The following is a 19,640-nucleotide window of genomic DNA, read 5'->3' as shown; positions in this document are numbered from 1 at the left end:
GAGAAGAGAAGAGAAGAGGAAGAGAAGAGAAGAGAAGAGAAGAGAAGAGAGAAGATAAGAGAGAAGAGAAGAGAAGAGAAGAGAAGAGAAGAGAAGAGAAGAGAAGAGAAGAGAAGAGAAGAGAGAGAAGAGAAGAGAAGGAAGGAAGAGAAGAGAAGAGAAGGAGATATCTCTTGAAACCGAGGTCTCTGGGCTTGGGGATAAAATATTTAATTTTTGCCCACCCAAAGTACAGACATATCTGAGTGGGAATGCATTTTTAAAAAATTAGCAGGAGATGATTAATTTTCTGAAGGCAAAATACGCATTAGAAACCCTACTAGGGAGTAATAGAGAGGGAAAAAGGCCCTTGATGTAATGGGGTGAAAAACACAAATAATCCCATATGTGCTGTAGGATTCTCTTTCCTGGAGTGCTGTCCCTACATCTCAGCTCTTGCTCTGGCACTGCTGCAGCTTTCAAATTTCAAAGGCCTGAATTCTGGGATGCTGAATGCAAAACGTCTGATATTGGTGTTGCTGCTTTCATTCCAGCTCCTCATCAGGAAAATTTCCCTGACCTTCATGCACAGGTGCCCTGGGATAGGTGAAGCAGGCAGGGGCTCCAGCCCTGCTCTTTAATCCACAGCCAGGCTGTCCCCTGAATTCCTGCAGATCTGTGCTTGCTTCTGGTGCTGAGCAGCTGTTTCACAAACTGTTGGGTTATTGGAGTTTTGTGGCCATAATCACTTGGCTCTCTCAGTGCTGTCACCTGCAGATGAAAATGAAAAGCCTTGAAAATCAGGTGGCAGCAAATGCAGCATGTCCAGGGATGTGTGTGAGCACAGAGCAGAGTAGGCTGCTGTCAGGAAGGTGTTACACACCCCAGAAATGGAGGGCTTGACAATGGAGGGTGTGTCTGAGAGAGTGAGAAAACCCAGCCAAATGTTCTATTTTCTGTGATGGAGACACAAACCCTTTGAAAGTGGAAATGTAATTGTTCAGTGGCCAAGGGCTCCTGGAACATTGTGTCTGTCTGTGCTGCATGCATGGTGCCATCACAAAAAGGTCTTGGAACCACAGAGTCTGAAAATGGTTGGAAGGGACATTTAAAGGTCATCCAGTCCCAGACACCTCCCACTGTCCCAGGCTGCTCCAGCCCCAGTGTCCAGCCTGGCCTTGGGCACTTCAGGGATCCAGGGGCAGCCACAGCTGCTCTGGGCACCCTGTGCCAGCCCTGCCCACCTCACTGTAAAAATCTTCTTTGGGCTAAGGAGCAGCAATTTGTGAGGTTCTGTCATCAGGAGGTCTGTGGAAGGAGTTGTTGTTGTTGAGGATAGAAGAAATCAGATTTACAGGGAAATGTGATAAGGGGCAAATGTTGAAAATGTTCCCAGCTACAGTCACAGCAGCCTCTTGGATGGCTCCTGGTGTTATCAGAGATCCCATGGTAGTTTCCTCCTAGGAAGTGTTGTCTAATGACAACTTGCTGCCTGCTACCTCTGAAGATGATTCCTGCCATCTTTCCCTGATCCATGTTTCCTTTATGTGCAGCAGAGTGTGCAGACAGGCAGATCTTGGGCTTGACACAGGTGTCACACTTTTAATGTCATTTTTATTAATGTCAATTATGTTATTTTATTTAGTACCTGTAGCAGAGCTGCTCTAGGTTTCCATCACAGGAGAGAAGAAGGGACAGTGACAGGAGGGTCAATATCATATTTCCATCCAGCTGAGAATCCTTGGCTGCATCAATGACTGGAATGGAGTTAATCTCGATTTACCCAGGAGATGGAAGGGGTAGAACTGAGCACAACAAACTGAATCCTAGAATAGAAAAAGGCCACTGGAAAGGGAAAGAGAGTGCAAGGAGGAAAAGCTAACACCTTGGCCTCTGTGGTTCTGCCTTTGCAGATCCCTCAGGCAACATAACTATAAACAGTCTCTTCAAAAAAATGTGAATGCTGTGCTCCCTTCTGACAGATTTTTTTTCCCCAATTTCCTCCTGCCTTTACAAGTAACTGAGGAAAAGAAATATTTAATGACAGGTTTTGATATTTTAATGTAGGCTCTTGGTTAAAACACCAAAAAAATCTCTCTGTGAAAGGGCAACAATAGAATTACAAAGGAATGTGCTGCAGCAAGTGAGAAGTTTGTTGGAAAGTGGAAAGAGGCAAAGCTGCAGCACAGGGGCAAAATGTAAGATGTGAAGTCCTCAATGTGTCCCTGTCATAAAGGCCATGCTCTCACTCATCCTAATCTACATTTGGGGTTGTTCTCACTCATTCTGATCTACATTTGGGGTTGTTCTCTTGCCCAGGTGAGCGAGTTGTGCCCTGCACCCAGTGTGTGGTGTCACTGGAACCCATAGGTGGGGAACACACAAAAATCCCATCCTTGAACCAGTGAGGAGCTGGTGCCATCCTGTGTGTCCTCACACACAGCCTGCCACAAAGAGCACACAGTGCTGGGGCTGGCTCCACTGAGCAGCATCCAGATTCAGCCAGGGATGCAGCAGTGTCAGCCTGGAGCTTCTGGAGCCCAGGGAATGTGGCTCTGAGGGGTCTCTGTGCAGAGACAGCCTGGCACTGAAATCTTGGCCTGGTAGCTGCAGTGAATAGTTTATACTGCTCTCCCTCCCTTCCTGCTGGGTCTCCAGCCAACATAATTCTTTGTGAGTTACTTTCGTTAGCAAAACCTTTCACCCTATGAAGATGTTCTACTTAATTAGTAAAAGTTCAATTTTTTTGTCACCGACAGAGCTCCATACATCAACATGTCTGGAGAATCATTAGCTGGAAAATTAATCAGGGTGGGTAACAGCTGAATAGAGTCAGAGCCCTTTATGTTTCTTCCCACATCTCTGCCTCCAAGTTGAGAACTTTTTCAAGGAGGGGTATCCAAAAACCATCTCCAAATATCCAAGAGACCCATTGCTAGGGAGCAATGGAGTCAGGGGTGTCCCTGAGCCTGGAGGAAAGGCTGAAAAAAACAGAATCAACTTTGATCCACCTTGGCCAGACAGGTGAGGAACTCCATCTGAGGACTCTGAAATGATGATGGAAGGCTGAGGTTTTCCTTCCACCTGCCTCTGGGAACACATCAAACCCAGGTGCTTTTGCTCCCATGCATTCCCTGTATATCCCTGTGCAGGATTGCTGCCAGCAGAGTTTGCTACAGCCCATCATGGCTCAGCCTTGCCTTCCTTCCCCATTGTGCATTTATTTTTGTTCAGGAAAACTCTGCTTGAGGTGTCTACTGCAATTTCCTACAATGTCACCTTTTTCCAAGTGGGTTTACAGCCACAAGGGGTTCAAATAAATCAGATTTGCATGTCAGCTTCTTCTTGGTTTTTTCAGCTTTTTTTTTTTTTCCAGTTTATTCCCTGGCTATGGAGCCTGGGCTTTTCTTCTGGCAGCAGGAGCCCATCCATATCTGCATGCAGGTAGGGAATGTTGCATCAAGTTGTGCTGAGAGTGTGGAATGCTTTGCAGGAATCTTGGGATGGGTACATTGGTCTAAGATTAATAAAATCTGGTGTTGTTCCTGTCTCCTGAGCACAGAACACTGTATATGTGTCAGTCTCAGAACACTTTTTCCTGCTCTTCTTCTTCAAATTAACAGGGAAGTGTTGGTAGCAAGTTGTGGTGAAAAGCACTTGATATCCTTTATTTACTTTCTGTTGCTACTATTATTATTATTATTTTCATTATTATTATTATGGGGAGCATAGTAGCTATTTTTACAGTTTGATTGGTAGCAAAGACAAATTATTATGGACAATGCAAGTGATTACAATTTTGCTTAAAATTTTGCATAACTGATCTCCAGATCACGTTAAAATTGAACTCCTCATGTTACATTTAATTTTTCTAGAGAGCAGGACCAGACAGCAGGGAAGGAAAGAAAATTTTTGCCTGCACAAATATTTTGTGATTTTCTTCCTCAGAAAGTGTCTGAGGAGGAAATTGCAGTGTCCTGGGAATGAGTTCCTGGTTCTGCTCTGCCTCCAGGACTTGCCAGTGCTTTGTTGCCTCTGCTGATGCTCATAACAAAACTGTGACATTCTGGATATTTCTCTGACTAACAAGGGCCTCCAGCTCTGTCCTCACACTCCTGCTGAGTGCCATCCCAAATGGGAAGTGATTTCCCTGCCACATCCCTGCTGGGGACGAGTCACACCCAGGCAGAATGGCAAACACCAAGGCCTTGTCCCCAGAACTGAGGCATGAGGCAAAAAATCCTGTCCCTGGTGTCTGATTGATTTATAAAGCTTGTTTTCTGTGTGTTTGTGAAGGGATAAAGGAGAAAAGAACAGTCTCATGCTTTAAAACTCCTTGATTCCTTGTGGTGGGGCATCCTTTGGGAGCAGTGTCTCTGCAAAGCTGCTCTTGTGCTTTCCTGGGCTAAATAAGGGGGTAAAACAAATGTTGATTATTCACCCAAACCAAAAGAGATTATTAATTCCCCTGCCTCCCTTGTCATTCTTTCTGAAAACAGAAGGGAAATAGAATATCTCTTTGGCTCAGTTGAAAATTTTTGTTTTCCATTAAGTATGAAGTTCTTTTCATCCTTGGGAATCCTTAAGCTCAAGACAAATACAATTTGGATAACAGAAAAACCCTGTTTTCTTTTGAAGAGGCTCTTCATTTCTAAAATGCCAGAATGGTATATTACCTGTCTTATTTGCTCTTGTTTCAGATTAGCTATTTGAGGGAGTCAAAACAAATTTGTGAAAATCTTCCTGCACCCTGAAATTACTTTTACAGCAAACAAAAAATTGGCCTCTAACATTATACCCAGCTATAGTTACAAAGATTTGTTTCAGGCTTTTCCTAAGCACATTTCCCTCTTCAGCTTTTGTTAGCAAGGACAGGAAAGCTCAGTTTCCAAATGATTTGGACTCTCAGGCCACACATGGTCTGTAGTGTGGGAGAGCTGCTGGAATTCTGGTAATCTCACATATACAGGCAGAAAATGCCCCAATCCCCCATCAAGATCCCATTTTTAAAGCACTTAACCATGGACCATTAGCACTTTAAATGTGGTGCAGATCATCAGGGCTGATTTAGACAGAAGAATGGAATGGTATTGATTCAGGATTATGGCCAGGTAAAGACACCATCATGCTGTTTGTTTTGTGCTTGATGTTCATTAAATGAACTAATTTATGGGTAGGATTAGTGTGATCTATAGAACAGAGGCCTGGAGTGGAAAGCAGCACCCTGAACTGCATGAACTGGAGATTGGAGTAGGATTCAGAGGAAGAAAAGGAAATATAGGTAGCCTGTGTACATTGGCCTGAATTCTATTGCAGTGAGGAAAAGATGGATTCTCATGAGCATAAATAACCTCAGGCTGCCAGTTTGGGATGGGATGGATCAGAGACGGTTCAGGTACAGAGCTGCAAATTGTTTCCCCCTGCACTCATAAATTAGCCCCAAATTTCCCCAGTGTTCCTGCTCTCTCCTCTAAAACATCAGAACATCCTAAAACAGAAACCAGAGCAGCTTTCCCCCAAAGGTGCCCTACTGCCATTTGGCTCTTGGGTTAATCAGTAATTTTCTCCCCTCCCCTATGAACCCAAATTTCCCAATTGGTTTGGTATTTATTTGGGGAGCTGATGAGAGCATATTTTTAAATGACTACATCTCAGTAGGGAAAGAAAAAAAAAAAAAAAAAAAAAAAAAAAGTGAGTTCTGTATATAAGTATCCACAAGACACAGGCTCCTGTGCCTCAGGAGCCACATTTCCAGCCCCCCTTGTATGATCTCTGCTGATCCTTTTCCCATCTCACCTGCTCCATGCTGAGCAACCATTTCAAGACAGGGATGATCTCTTAGGGCCAAATTGGAAGGACAAACCAGCCTTGATCTCATCAGAGGTGTCCAGTATGGGATAACACAGGAGAGCAAGGCTCTCCATCCCCTTCCTCTTGGCTGAAACTGAGACAGGAGTAAGCTGGTGTCCTCAAGAGCCTTGGAAAACAAATCACTTTTTTTTTTAAGTGCTGAACCTCACACACTACAAGACAGGCAGGCAACCTGCTCAGGTAATTAAGACCGAGGGAAGGAAATAAAAAGGGTGAAACTTCCACAGGAAGGCTGGAGTAACTCACTAGTTATTAAATTCTACAGAAATGCCAGCAAAGTCTCCCTTTCCTCCATCTCACAGCCCAGCATCATGCAGATATCACAGGGAAGGGAATCAGGTTTTCCCAAGTGTTTTACATCTTCACTGCAGCATCTGCCCCAGGCACAGAGCACCCAGGCAATTTGATCCAATTTGTTAGCAAGAGATATCAGACTTCTCCATGGTGTCTTTAGTCTCCCAAGTTCCAGGACAAAAAAACCCTCTGAGTGCAATTCTGGAGCAAAAATGGCTCCAAGGCACCCAGGTTAGATGAATGTGCTTTAAAAGCATCTGTTAACTCTGTACTTCTATTCAGCTGTAAAAATTACTTCATATGCTGTGTGCAATGCCCATTTATAGGACTTCAGTACTTTGGTGGGTGGATGGAAGGAAGGATGCCTGGAGCATGCAGAGGGGAAGGTGCTGCAGAGCACTGTGCTCAGCACATTTTGTAGTAATGCCTTGATTTCTCCTCAGCCTCTTCCCTACAGGGTGATGTGTGTGCAGGAGCCTGGGCCTGTGGTTTCCAAAGCAGCTTGTTCACAAAACACAGCCTGGAAGGGTTTGCTGGTGCTGCACTGGCCACAGAAGGCTTTGCAAGCTCACATTTGCCTGGTGGGCTCCCATCCCACCTTTAGTTTCCCAGCTGGTTCTGCCTGTTTGGTGGTGGGAGGGCTCCCAGGGGAGCCCAACTGACCAGCAGCTTTCATATGGGGGGCCCAAAGAGGCATGGAGGGGAGTGGGATGTTGCTGGTGGTGTGGAGCTGTAACCCTTAGGGATGAATGTGGCACAGGGAGATGTGAAGAAGCCAGTCCATGATCCCAGGGTGATCTGCTGCCCCAGCTCTCAGGACTCCTTCCACAAGCAAACATTTCACTGCCTCTCACCCACCAAAGCTCAGAGGGCACTCACCCCTTCCTCTTACAAATATCTTCAATTTGTTCCAAGTAACCCTCCCCACCAAAAATATTTCAGAAGGCTCAACTCTTCTTTTTCATTTCCTACTGTCACTCCTTTTTCCATTCCTCCTCATCGTGCAAAACCAGAAGTAAACAAATGAACCCCAACTTAATTGTGCACTCACATATGAGCAGCACAAAGGAGCCATGAACATAATCAGCAAAAAGCACTAACTCCAGCAATGCTCCCTTCATGGCATGTGACATTGGAACAGCCACTGTCAAGCAGTGCTCTGGGATGGGGCTGTTCCACCTCTCCCTCCCACCCTGGCCACCCTCCTCCCATGGCTGTCCCTGGCATCCCAGGGCTGTTTCCCTCTCCTGGGCTCCCTGTGCCCCCTCAGTGTCCCAGTCTGAGGTTTCTCCTTAGACCTGAGATCACCTCAGAAGGACATGCAGTGGTTTAAATCCTGGTTTTCCCCAAGCAGCCAATGAGAGATTGCTGGAGATGGTTTTCAGAGGCTTCAAGGATTGTTTATTGTTTCTTATCTCAGGAACTTTTTGCCTGGCCAGCAGTGGTCTGCTCAGCCTGGCATCCAGGGTGGAATCTGCCAGATGAAGGCAGAGATTATTTTATGTAGTCTGGACTACGTGTTACATGTTTATAACAATTTCCCAATACAATACAATCTTATTAAGTGGTCCAGCTCTGACCCCATCCAATCTAAAAGTGCCAGCATGGATGACAGGGAGAAGAAGGAGGAAGAGGTATCCATCCCCCCAAATTCTCCATTTTGGCCACGTGTCCCTTATCACAAACATTCCCAAAAGTCTATTTATCTACGTTCTAACAATCTAATTTACACTTTACTAATTTTGGTGGCTTGTTTCCATTCCCTCTGTGTTGGTAATTTCCCCCAGGGGTTAGAATTCATTGGTGAGACACCAGGGTCTCACTCAGGGGTCTGTGAGACCTTCCCAGGGGGGTTTTGGGACCCCCAAGGAGGCCAGGGGTACACCTTGAGCTCCTTGTGCCCCCTCAGCTGCCCAGGGTGCTGGAGGGGCACCCCCTGCCCCTTGGGAATGGAGGGAGTGCTGGGGGCTGAGCTGGGGTTGTTGGAGGTGGCAGCAGATGCTTCCTGGTGGAGGCTGTGCTGCCTAAATCGGGGCTTTGTGGTTGGAGACAGAACCCAAATCATTCCCAATTAGGAGATTGCAGTGACAGCTGCACTGAGCAGGGCCTTCTCTCACAGCTGAGAACCTCCACATTCAGCTGGGGTTGGGTACCTGCATTTCCAGCACAGAGAGCTCAGCCTGGCCTTTATTACAACATCTTTTTCTTCCCCCTCTCATTAAGCCATTCCTCTCTCCCACACAACACCACTTCTCATGAGGAATTTGGCAGTTGAAACATCCTTATCTCTCCCTCACCAAAATCCATCCATTTTCTTCTTTCTATATGCAGAATTTCATTTTCCTGTTGTGCTGTCCAGCTCCCCCTCTTCCCAGTTCCCCCATTATTCTGCCTGCCCTGAGATGTATGGCCCTTGTCAGGCAGTTTGGGCCTGACCCAGGCAGCCAAAATCAGAAGAAAACCTGGTTTTATTTTGCCTGGGGAGAATTCATCACAGAAAAGTGTCTCATTTAGGGAAATTAAGGATGAAGGAAAGGGAGAGCTGGAAATTTATTCTGGTTTGGTGTTAAAAATATATCTATACACTGCTGTGTTAAAGGCTGATATTTTCTTTCCACTTTTCTTTCACTCTTGTCCAACCATATCACACAGACCAGAGGAGAATTTGGGAGAATTGGGCCCCTTGCTGGCTGGAAAATTCTGCCTGTGGTAGGGAGTGAAAAGGATAAGGCACTGTTGAACAAGAAGACACGTCTCTCTCCATTCTGTGCCATAACTACTCATCAGAGACAAATCTAATCCTAAAAATACAAACTAGACAAATCCTTTGGAAGGAGGAAGGGGAATATGCGGGTGCTGGCTTTAGTTATGACTCAGTTAAATCCTTGTTTGTTTGGAGACTGAGCCTCTTGAATCACAGCAGGGCTGAGCACACCCAGAGCCAACCTTCAGTCATGCAGAGTCCTGGAGAGCCTCCTCCAGAGCTGCTGCTGCCCTCTCCAAGCACAGGGACGTGGGTTCTCCTGGTCTCCCTTCTCTATCTCCCAGTCCCAGATGCAGTGGAAAGTTTGTGGTTTCCTCAGGGAGAATTTCCAGGTGTTTTCTCTTATAGGGGAAGGCATCACTTGGCTACCCCACACCCATCCCAGTTTGCACTGTGGGCACCCAGGAGCTGTGGGGCAGGTTTGGGGGAGCAGCAGGACAGGTTTGGGGGAGCTGTAGGGCAGGTTTGGATTCAGAATTCCTTCCTCTGCTGTAGAAACCCCACATCTGGAGGGAACCAGGATCTCTGTCAAGAAAATCTTGGCCCAGGGGGCACCACCCATGTTGAAAAGGTGACACCAAGGGGAAGCCAGGTCCTACCTTGACACAGGTGATGCAAACAGCAGTGCTGGGCTGGGAGCAAACCCCTGCTGGTGCCAAATAATGGTACCTGCAAGAATTTTGACAGCAGCTTTTGGCACATGGTGTTTTTCTTGATCCCTCCATGGCTGTGTTCTTAATAGTGCTTTTCGTTTTCCCTGGGATCCAAGAGGGAAGATTTTAGTCCAGGAGATTTTTCAGTGGTATTGGGATGAGTGTTGTCTATTAATTCATGTGGAGCTCTTAGGTGCTCCAGAAGATAAGTGCCTTGTAAATACAGATAAATAGATCAGATTAGACCTTGACAGTGGTTCATGCAAAAGGCATTTTTATGTGCAAAAAATAATAACATTGTAGAGAAATAGCTGTTATTTGAAACCTTGGGCTAGAGCTTCCATAATTGATATTGTTGGAGGAAAGATGAAGCTAATGGAGAAGAGCTGCTGTGATTGCCCTTTTGTCATTGACTAATTCTTCCAGCAACCAAAGTGACATTACCCAGCTCCCATTTAGACCTCCAAGCAAGTGGTCACATTTTTCAAGAGTGCACAGCTCAATGAGCACTGAATCCTTTCACAACTCTCCTTGCCAGTGCTGTAATTGCAGGGATGAGGGAAGGGGAGTGATTTTGAAAACCTGCCCTCTCCTTTTCACCCTGGCTGCTTGGAAATCTCAACCACAGCATGGCTTGGATAGAGGCATGGAAAATGTCACTGCCCAAGAATCTGGATGTATCCATGTCCCTGGTGGAAATCCCATCCTCAGCAATTTCAAAAGCAGTGAAAGGAGAAGATTTTGGGTTTCTGTGATTATCAGCTCAAAAAGAGTTCACCAAAACTTGAGTTTAACCCATTCAGGCCCAAGCTTCCAGCTCATGGGAGGTTCCTCCAGTGGTGTAGGCTCACACCTTTCTAAACTACAAATTATTCCAGCTACCCTGGATTTCAATTTATCCACACAAAAATAAAAACCAGAAAGGCAGAAATAAACACCTGAGTGATCTTGGGAATCCTGAAACAAACAGCAGTTTTGTTTCTCCAACAAGTTACAATGAAGTACCAGCATGGCTCCCTCAGCCTCATTGCATTAGGTACAAAACACAAGTGCTTAAAAGCCAGGGGATAAATAATTAACAGCATCATACATCTTTTATTCCCTACATAAAGCATATAAAGGGTGAAATCCTGACCCACCCAAAGGCAACATCAAAGTTCTTCTGATTTTAAAGGAACTCGTGTTTCACCTAAGTTGTTTTGTCAAACACAGTGAAATGTGTCGTAAGATTCCTCCACAATCCTAATTCCCACCCAAGAGAGATAATTTTCTATCATCAAATCTTGAATTTAAACAGAAAACAAACCCTTTTTAAAAAATGTGAAACACACCTATCAAATGAATGTTGATTTGAAGACAAACAATATTATAGAAATCCTTTTTTTTTTTAGTATGAAAACTGCACATATTCACTTATTGCAAATTCAGTATCACTTAACAGTAATGGTGCTTAGAAATACTTCAACTAACTAATGGTTAGTCTTTCTTTAAAAAGAAAATGTTTGTACACCAAGTTCAATGAAATAAAAATGCCACATAAAAGAGGAAAAAAATAAGAAAACAATTCACAGGTTAAGCATGAGGTTGTTTTGTCAAAATAAAAAGTGCACCTCTTTGTACTCTGCTTAAAAACATATATTTATTATGTGGGCAGTATAGGTTTCAGGAGTCCTTAATCATTCATTTCCCTGTTTTTAAGTGTGAGGGCTTTGCAAATGATGTGATAAGTAAGTACATTGTTGTCACTTAGCAACCTTAACTTGTCTCTGAAATGAGTTGTTTGTTTCTATAATAAATGAGACACTCAGATACCATGGAGATGAGCAGAGACCTTCTCTGCATTTCCAGAGCCCATCCTAGGAAATGGGACATTGCTTGGAGGGATGAGGTCCTCACACACGAGCAGCTCTTCATTCCTGCCCACAGCCCACCAAGGTGGGCACAGGCTGTGATTGTGCTGCTCTGAGGACAAGACTCATTCTCCTTTTGGACAGAAAATTGGAATTTTGGCCTTAGCCATGGTCACCTCTCCAGTGCCCAGGATATGGTGGGTTTGCAGCCAGCTATCAAATGCTTCTGCTGCTATCATCAGTGAGAACTTTACATTTCCCACTAAGCCCCACACTTGGAAAACAGCCTCTTTTCATCTCCAGGCAGCCCTGCTAGAACACACTGGGCTTCTTCTTGGCCCCTGATTGCTCCTGTGTGCCCCTCTCCTGCTGTAACACAGCCCCAGGCCAGTCTGAGCAGCTGGAGGATGATTCCTGCCCTCTGGGAAGTCCCTGATGAAGAATCTCCACTGTGGTTCCTGCAGATGGAACTGATGCCATAGTTTGAGGGCTGTGTCTGGGGAAAAGGAGGAAAGACAAATAGCATGGCTGGGATAGAGCTCCCTCCTCAAATCTGAGCTTCTGCTGTCTGGGAGTAAATTAAAGCACAAGGGTTAATAACGAATGCCAAAACATTTTAGACAACTCTGTTCTCTTCTAAAGCTGTATTTAATTGTACAAGACTCCAGTAAATCCCTGGGCACTGTTGATCTACAAGGGCTCACCTGATTTTTTCCAATTCTTCTCCTCCCTCACTCCTTTCCTGTATTTCCTCACTTTCACACAATCTGCTTGTATGGCTGTTACAGCTTCTTGACTTTAAATTAATCTTTTAAAGAAGGATGAACCACACAAACTTTCTTTTGGTTTTAGAAATCACATCCATATTCATAATCCACTAATCATGTTTGATAAATCAGAATTCATTGTGAAACACTCTAACCCTTCGTGTTGCTTCACTTTTTAATCTCGCAGGGGAAGCAATCATCTCTGCCAGGGGGCTGGGCTGGGCTGTCTCGGGTGTCTGCTTGACTCAGCTCCCTTGTTTGTACAATGCAGCTTGTGCTCCTGCATCTGAGCTATCATCTAAAAACATAATTAAGTCTTCAGCACTTCAGTGGCAAGAGGAATATTCACAGTGTGAATCAAAGAGCATCTTCTCAGTGGTGCTGGCCTGAGCCTGCAGCTCAGAGCTTTCTCCTCATCCAGGGGTGTAACCACACTGAAACCTTGAGGTGCTCTGCTGCCAGGTCAGCCATGGGAAGAGTTGCACCTGCAGCCAGGGAATAAGCAGAGAGATGTTTGTAGGGATCAGCAGGGTGTGTTATTATGCTGTGGTTGGTTTAACCAGGTGCAGAGTGTGGATAAGTGTGAGGAGGTGGCATTTCTGCCCCTCACATCACTTGGACAGGAATGTGCATGTTTGTGTGTTTTCTAACTGTTTGCAAAATGGGATTTTTTGGCAACACCTGGGTAAGTGCAAGATTGGATACATCACCTTGTTTTTGTACCCCTACCAGCCCATCAATCCTGATCTTTTCTTTAGAGGAGGAGTCTTCACATGAGTCCAGTTCCTCTTATCTATTCTGTCTGCTACTCCTGCTGCCAGCTCCAAGAGGATCCCTTCTTCCCCACAGGCTGAGGCAGGACACAAGCAGCCCCCAGTGGGGGAAGGACAGTGACAAAGTGAAGAACTCCTGGCCACAAACCTCCTCCTGGGGATGATGTCAAGGTTCTGGCTCTGCTCCATACACTGGAGCTGCTCTGCTTTCCCACAGTTCCAAGTTTTGGGCTCCCCTGCTTTCCCAAAGAAATATAGCTGTTATTTGCTGAAGCAGATTCTAAGCCTGCCACACTTAATAATTCAGTGGTGAACTTTCGAGCTGTGTGCAGGTTGAAAAATAACTTGCTTTAGTAAGTACAAAATCTCCATTTCTGCTGCCTGTGCTTCTCCTTCCCTCCTCCTCTTGCCCATGGCCTCAGCAGCCCCTGCAATCCAAACACTCCCCATTATTATATTGTGGAGCAAAAAGGAAAGGCAGGAGGGGGAGAAGAAATTCATTTCCTCTCTGTGGGATGTTTATTGTTTTTCCTGCTCTCAGCCATCCAAGGTCTCTGTCGTTTTACGTGATATTTTATAATGGGAACAGTTCTTGTGGGTACCAATGAGTTCATCTGCAGAGAACGTGGAGCCTGGAGATTTAAATTTAAACCTCCCTGCCACAGCTGTAATTGGGACTCCTGGGAGAGGAAACCCTGACAAGTGACACAAATAACCCCTGCCAGACCCCTCTCAAGTCCTGTAGCAGCAGGAACCCCAGGAGGATTTCCATGATCAAATTACACTTAAACAAATGCTCCAGTCTCTAGTAACTAAGGATGTCACTGCTGAAGGTCAACAAGGTGTGTGTATGACTTGATTATTTGGTTTACTTCCCATTGCCTGCTCCCAGCCAAAGACCAGGAGCTGCAACACTGGCAAAACTGAACTAGAAGAAGATGCAAAACTAATTAAAACTCGTTACTCCAATTGTCTAGGAATACATTTATTTAGGCCTTCCCTACCCCTCTAGCTATGCAGGCATAATTACAGCAGCACTGTTTCCCTGAATATAAATGAATAAAATAAAGTACACACGTTTTTTCTCTTGTGGACTGAAATTTGGCAATGTCTGTGATATTCATTTGGGGAGCTGATAAAAACATTTTGAAGATGTCAGCACCTCAGTGGAAAAGAGGAGGTTAAGAAAGATTGATAGGCAGATAGATATGGATATGCAGATATATCCATAGATATAGATGTATAAAAATGATTTACAGTTTGCTTCTTTTCTCCCACCCTTTTGCAGTAAGCTTTTTAGGGAAACTACGTATTGTATAAATAGATGTAATTTCCATGGAGGAGGAAAAATAATTAATACTGATGTGTCAGCTGCCAGGGAATGTATTTCAGGTGCTGCACTGCTTTAACTGTTGGTTAAAAGAGGAAAAGTCCCCATAACTGAGCCACAAACTGTGCTGGTTCAAAAATTCTGTATTAACCTTGTTCAAAACACAAATAGGTCCTTCTGATAAAACTAGTGAGACAAAAATTCAAGATGTGATGCAAAAATCATGGGATGAAATTCTCAGACTGAATTCAAACTCGAAGAATAAACAAGTTCATAATTATTGATTAAATTATTATTATTATTAGATGCTAATTTATTCTGGATTTCCTCCCAAAATGTGCTGGGTTTGAAACATAAATTTAGTTAGCACTGAGGTTTTTTTTTGTAAGCCCAAGGCCTGGGAGAGTCTGTAAGTTCCAGGAAAGCTTGGTGGGACTCATGAACTTCAGGAAGACTTTTTTAGGAAAAACCAGCTGTGGTGTCAAGGGGCTGCTTTGTTCCTTGCCCACTGTTTGTGTGTCAGTCACTGCCCAGGGCTCCTGTTCCCAGCCCACCCCTGGGATTCTGTGGCAGTACATGTTGTGTCCTGGCCCTGCCACATTCCAGCTGTGATCCTGTTGGTGAGCTGGACTCTGCCCACTGCCAGAGCAGCAGCTCCTGCCATTCCTGCCATTCCTGGTGTTCCCAGGCATTCCTGCCATTCCTGGCATTCCTGCCATTCCTGGTGTTCCCTGGCATTCCCTGGCATTCCTGCCATTCCTGCCATTCCTGCCATTCCTGGTATTCCCTGGCATTCCTGGTGTTCCCAGGCATTCCTGGCATTCCCTGGTATAGGCTGGCATTCCCTGGCATTCCCTGGCATTCCTTGCTATTCACTGACATTTTTTGGCATCCCTTGGCATTCCTGGCATTCCTGGCATTCCCTGGCATTCCTTGGCATTCCTGGAATTCCTGGAATTCCCTGTCATTCCCTGGCATTCCTTGGCATTCCCTGGCATGCCCTGGTGTTCCCTGGCATTCCCTGGCATTCCCTGGCATCCCCTGTCATTCTTGGCATTCCCTGGCATTCCTTGGTGTTCCCAGGCATTCTTTGGCATTCCTTGGCATTCCCTGGAAATACAAACCTGCAAACCTCCTGCAGCTGCTCCTGTGAAAGACAAAGCCCAGGGATGTTTTTTTCCTGGCTGACATCCCAGGAAGGTCTCCAGCCCTCACCCAGTGTATCCCAGTGCAAGGAGATGCCCAAGGACCCTTCTCAGGGTCCTGAGCTGTCCAGAGTGCCCCAGCCACCCCCAGGTGTGCCATCCCCTGATGCATCTCATCCTTCCTGACATGCCCAACTTTTCCCAGTTTCCCCATTGCTCAGGGCTGCAGCCACTCCGTGCTGCTGGTAACAATTACAATCTCAGAATTGGACTTTTGTGTGTTACCCTGAGCTCACAATCACCAGCAGATTATTTAATTGCATGGGAAAAATGTTCTCTTTAATCTTTTAGAATTAGTCATCTCTTCCTCAGTCATCTCTCTATATTTTTGGTTAGATAGACTGAGAATCTTAATATATCAGTGACATTTATAGCACATGTTAATATTATAAAACGTCAGAGCTCTATTTGCAGAAATGAATACTGATGTGATGGCAGTGTTTTATTATGTCAATGACTTTTATAATAAATATGATAAAACAGTGTCATCTTTTTTTTTTTTTTCACAAATAAAAAATAAAACCACCTAATAATTTATCTCAAGGTTACTGCTGTGCTACCTGGTTAATTTATTCAATAGCAGTGCTAAAAAAAAATACACCCTGCAATGGATTTTCACGTTGTGTGGTCATCTGATGGATGTTATCATTGACCTGATTGTTGTTTAGGATTAGAGCATGACAGCATGCACAGGAGCAGGGCTCACACAGCAGCTTCATGGGGACACACAGCCAGCAGGTGAAACCTGCTTTTAAGGGGATAATTCATCATTGCCTGAGAGTGAAATGTGGCTGGGATGTTGTGGAATCTCTGCTGCTGTCTCCAGGACTGCTGAAATTGCCAGCCTAAATCCCACTGCCCTGTCTGCACATGAAGCTCTTGAGGGGGTTCCCTGCTCAAGGCTCCCCTGAGCCCATTTTGTGGGTTATGATCCCATTTTATTAATTAATCTTCATCACTACAGCTAGTATTTACTGTGGTGAATACATTGAACTTGTGAACTTGTCACAACTGGTAGTTGCACTTCCAGTCCCCCAAAAATGGCAAATTCACAAAAAAATTAAGAGTTCATTATGAAGAAAGTGATATTTTATGCAAAAGATTAGTAAATAAGGAAAGCTTCTATAATTTTCTGCTCTGTCTCTGTTTAAATTGCGTTCCTGATCTTTGAAAATTGCAGGCCTATAAGAATCATTTTTAAAAGCAATCAAATATTAGTATGTTTAAAAGACAGAATATGAAAGCCTGATTTGATTTATACAGAGTAACATGACTCCAAGGGCTGGGATTTTTCAGAATAACAAGGAATATCGTGGAATTCCCTCCAAACTGAAAAGCAGCCACAATAATGAAGAGACACATCCATGGTCCCTGAGCTGACACACAGCACAATGAGGGATCTGCTCCCTGGGGAGAGGCACAGGGAGGATGGAGATTGCAGCACTGAGATGCTGTTGCTGTGGTTAGTGGTGTGCAAAGCTTCAGGATTTATATTTCTTTTAATTTAAACTTTTTTTTCCCCCCTCCTCTCCCTCCTGTTCTTCCCCTGTGCAAAGGGAAACCCAAGATTCCAGTCCTGGCAGGAAAGTTGTCTGCTTTGGTTGGTGGCTGGGAGAAGGTCAAGGAGAGGCTCTTGAAGATGCCTGTCATGCAGCAGTAGATAATAAACCCAGAGGGAAATTTAATTAGTGGGTGGTTTTAATGGCAGGCATCTCAATTGTCTGGTGAGACGCCCAGTCTGGGTTTTCAGAGCTCCCTGGAGCTCAGAGCTGGCAGAGCCTGTGCTGGGAGGAGGAGGAGGGCACAGGGCTCTGTGCTGGGCACTGCAAGGAAAGCTGAGGGGCCAAAGTGGCATCCTCTTGAGCAGCTCTGGGCAGGGCAGCTCCTTCAGCTGCTCCTTGGGTGAAAAACATCCCCAAAGTGCCTCTGCTCAGCTCAGTAACAGCATGCTTTGTGGGGAGAGAAATTCCTGCTGGTGTCCAGTGCAGACAGTTCCCACAGGGACAGGTGTGGAGTGACCATCCCTTGGGACAGTGGGACAGGCTGGCAGGACCCTCCTGCCCCACTCCTGAAGTGCTGCCTGGCTCATCAGGTGTCTCTGTGTTTGTGGAGCTCACTGGGGACTCCAGCCAGAGAGCTTCTCCCTCCCACAGGTGACTGCAGGCAGAACAGCAGCTCTGGAAGAAAATGCTGCAGCTTCACTTTTCAGTGCTCCACTGGGCTCTTGAGAAGGTTCTCAGACATCTGCAAGGTCTGGAGGATGCAGTGATGAGCCCACTCATTCACAGCACTGCCCAGCTGCTCCCAGCAGCAAGGGAATGCAGTTTCCTTTGGCTGGACCAGCTCGTTTCATTGTTTAGTTTCTTCCATAAGGAGGGAGAGGGGATATAACTCCTCCTTCTCTGGATTGCAAATGACCATGAGTAAACTCAAAGTAAGAAAGTTGTGGCAAGTTATTTATCTCTGGATGAAATGCCATAAATCATGGTTTATTGAGAACATTTCCAAATTAAACCTTTAGAAAAGCCTGATGGCCTTCCATTCCTCCTGCTCTCAAACAAGCTGCTCCCAGTATGACACTGATCTGAATCCCCCTCCCTGCAGACTTTCACAGGGGTCCTTTATTGGCATTTAAAGTGGGGTCTATAGAAACCCTTTTGTACAGCAGCTCTTTGCACTCAGGAGTTTAAATATGTGCAAGAAATAAAGCTGGAAGCAAGGTCTCCTGAGGCATGTGTGGATTTTGAAGTCCCCAAGCCCACTGTCACTTGGGCTGCTGAGGTGTGGTGACAGATCTGGCTGCAGAGGGGCTGCTGTGCTTGGAGCTGCTGTTCATTAGCCCAGCTAAAGCTAGCATTGATGCAGTCCAGAGGGAGAAGGGAGAGAATCTATCAATATTTTCTATAGCTCTGTATCTATCAATACATCTGTATGTACCTGCCCAGGTATCTAACCCTGAGTTTCTCTGCAGACCTCTCTGGATTCTTGCCTGGCTCCTCCCTTGGCAGTGGTGGATGCTCACCCTCCTTGTCCAGCTGGTCCTGCTGCTCACCAGGGAATTCCAGTCCTGTCCTCTCTGGGGGTTTGTTTACATCTCCTTTCCAAGTGAGGATTTTACCTCCCCTTTCCCCTAATCTCACGCTCCAGGAGCTGACCACTGGGAGAGAGATGGTGTGAGGGAAGAAATTCCCTTCTGTGTGTGCTGGGATTTCAAAGCACAGCTCTGGAGAGCAGAGCTGAGCCTGAGGTCACCCAGGAGATGCCTTTAGTGAGCTCCAGAGGGAAAAGTGTGGAATGATGGTGCATGTAACACCAGCAAAGCAGTGGAGCCTGAAGCAGAAGAGTGTCTTCCAAATACAGAGACTGAGTCTGAATGGCTGAAAGGGAGGAAGATGTGAGGGGCAGCTCATGGAGGGGGGAGCTGAAGATGAAGAGCAGCCTGTGTTGGATGATAACATGGAAGAAACTATAAAATGACAGAAAAGAGAATTAAGGGATGAAATGAGCAGTCAGAGGGAATCTCTGAAAGGCCTTAATGCAAAGACAAAACTGCCAAATCCATGATATTGCTGATAAACATGAATAGGGCAGGGAAGGAGTGAGGCATCTCAGGAACTGAGGGAAGGACTGGAACAGAGGATTTTGAAGGAAAAAAATCTGCACAGAGATGGTACTGAAAACCAGAAGCATTGGCCTGAGGCAGAGAAGAAGGATGAAGGATGTAGGACCAAAGCACAGAGATGCAAGATTGATTTATGGAGAGAGGAGAGCCTGGGAGAGGAGAACAGCGAAGGGGAAACACTGGCAAGAGGAATTCATTTGAGGGAGAAGTAATGCCACAGACAGGGCAGCCTGCCAGATCTTGGTACTCTCTTCATTTTAGTTTTTCACTTTGCTGTAATTTCACCTCCACAACCACCTTACTGAGCTCCTTAAGGATGACTCATTAAAAAGGGAGGAAAAAAATGGAAAAAGGGAAAAAAAAACCAACAAAAACAATAACCACCTATTTATTATCTGAACTGAAAGGGCAAGATGCGTTTTTTATTTGGGCTTGAAAATACCTTTCAGAGCTCTGCTGGCATTTAATTTGTTTACTCCTTCTCTGGACTCTCACTTGCCCCTCTCTGCTCCCGATGCTCACAGTTTCTCCT

This window comes from Erithacus rubecula (genome assembly GCF_903797595.1).
Source record: "Erithacus rubecula genome assembly, chromosome: 21".
In the NCBI taxonomy this organism is placed as follows: domain Eukaryota; kingdom Metazoa; phylum Chordata; class Aves; order Passeriformes; family Muscicapidae; genus Erithacus; species Erithacus rubecula.
The sequence above is the reverse complement of the archived record's forward strand: the minus strand, read 5'-3'. Positions refer to the sequence as shown.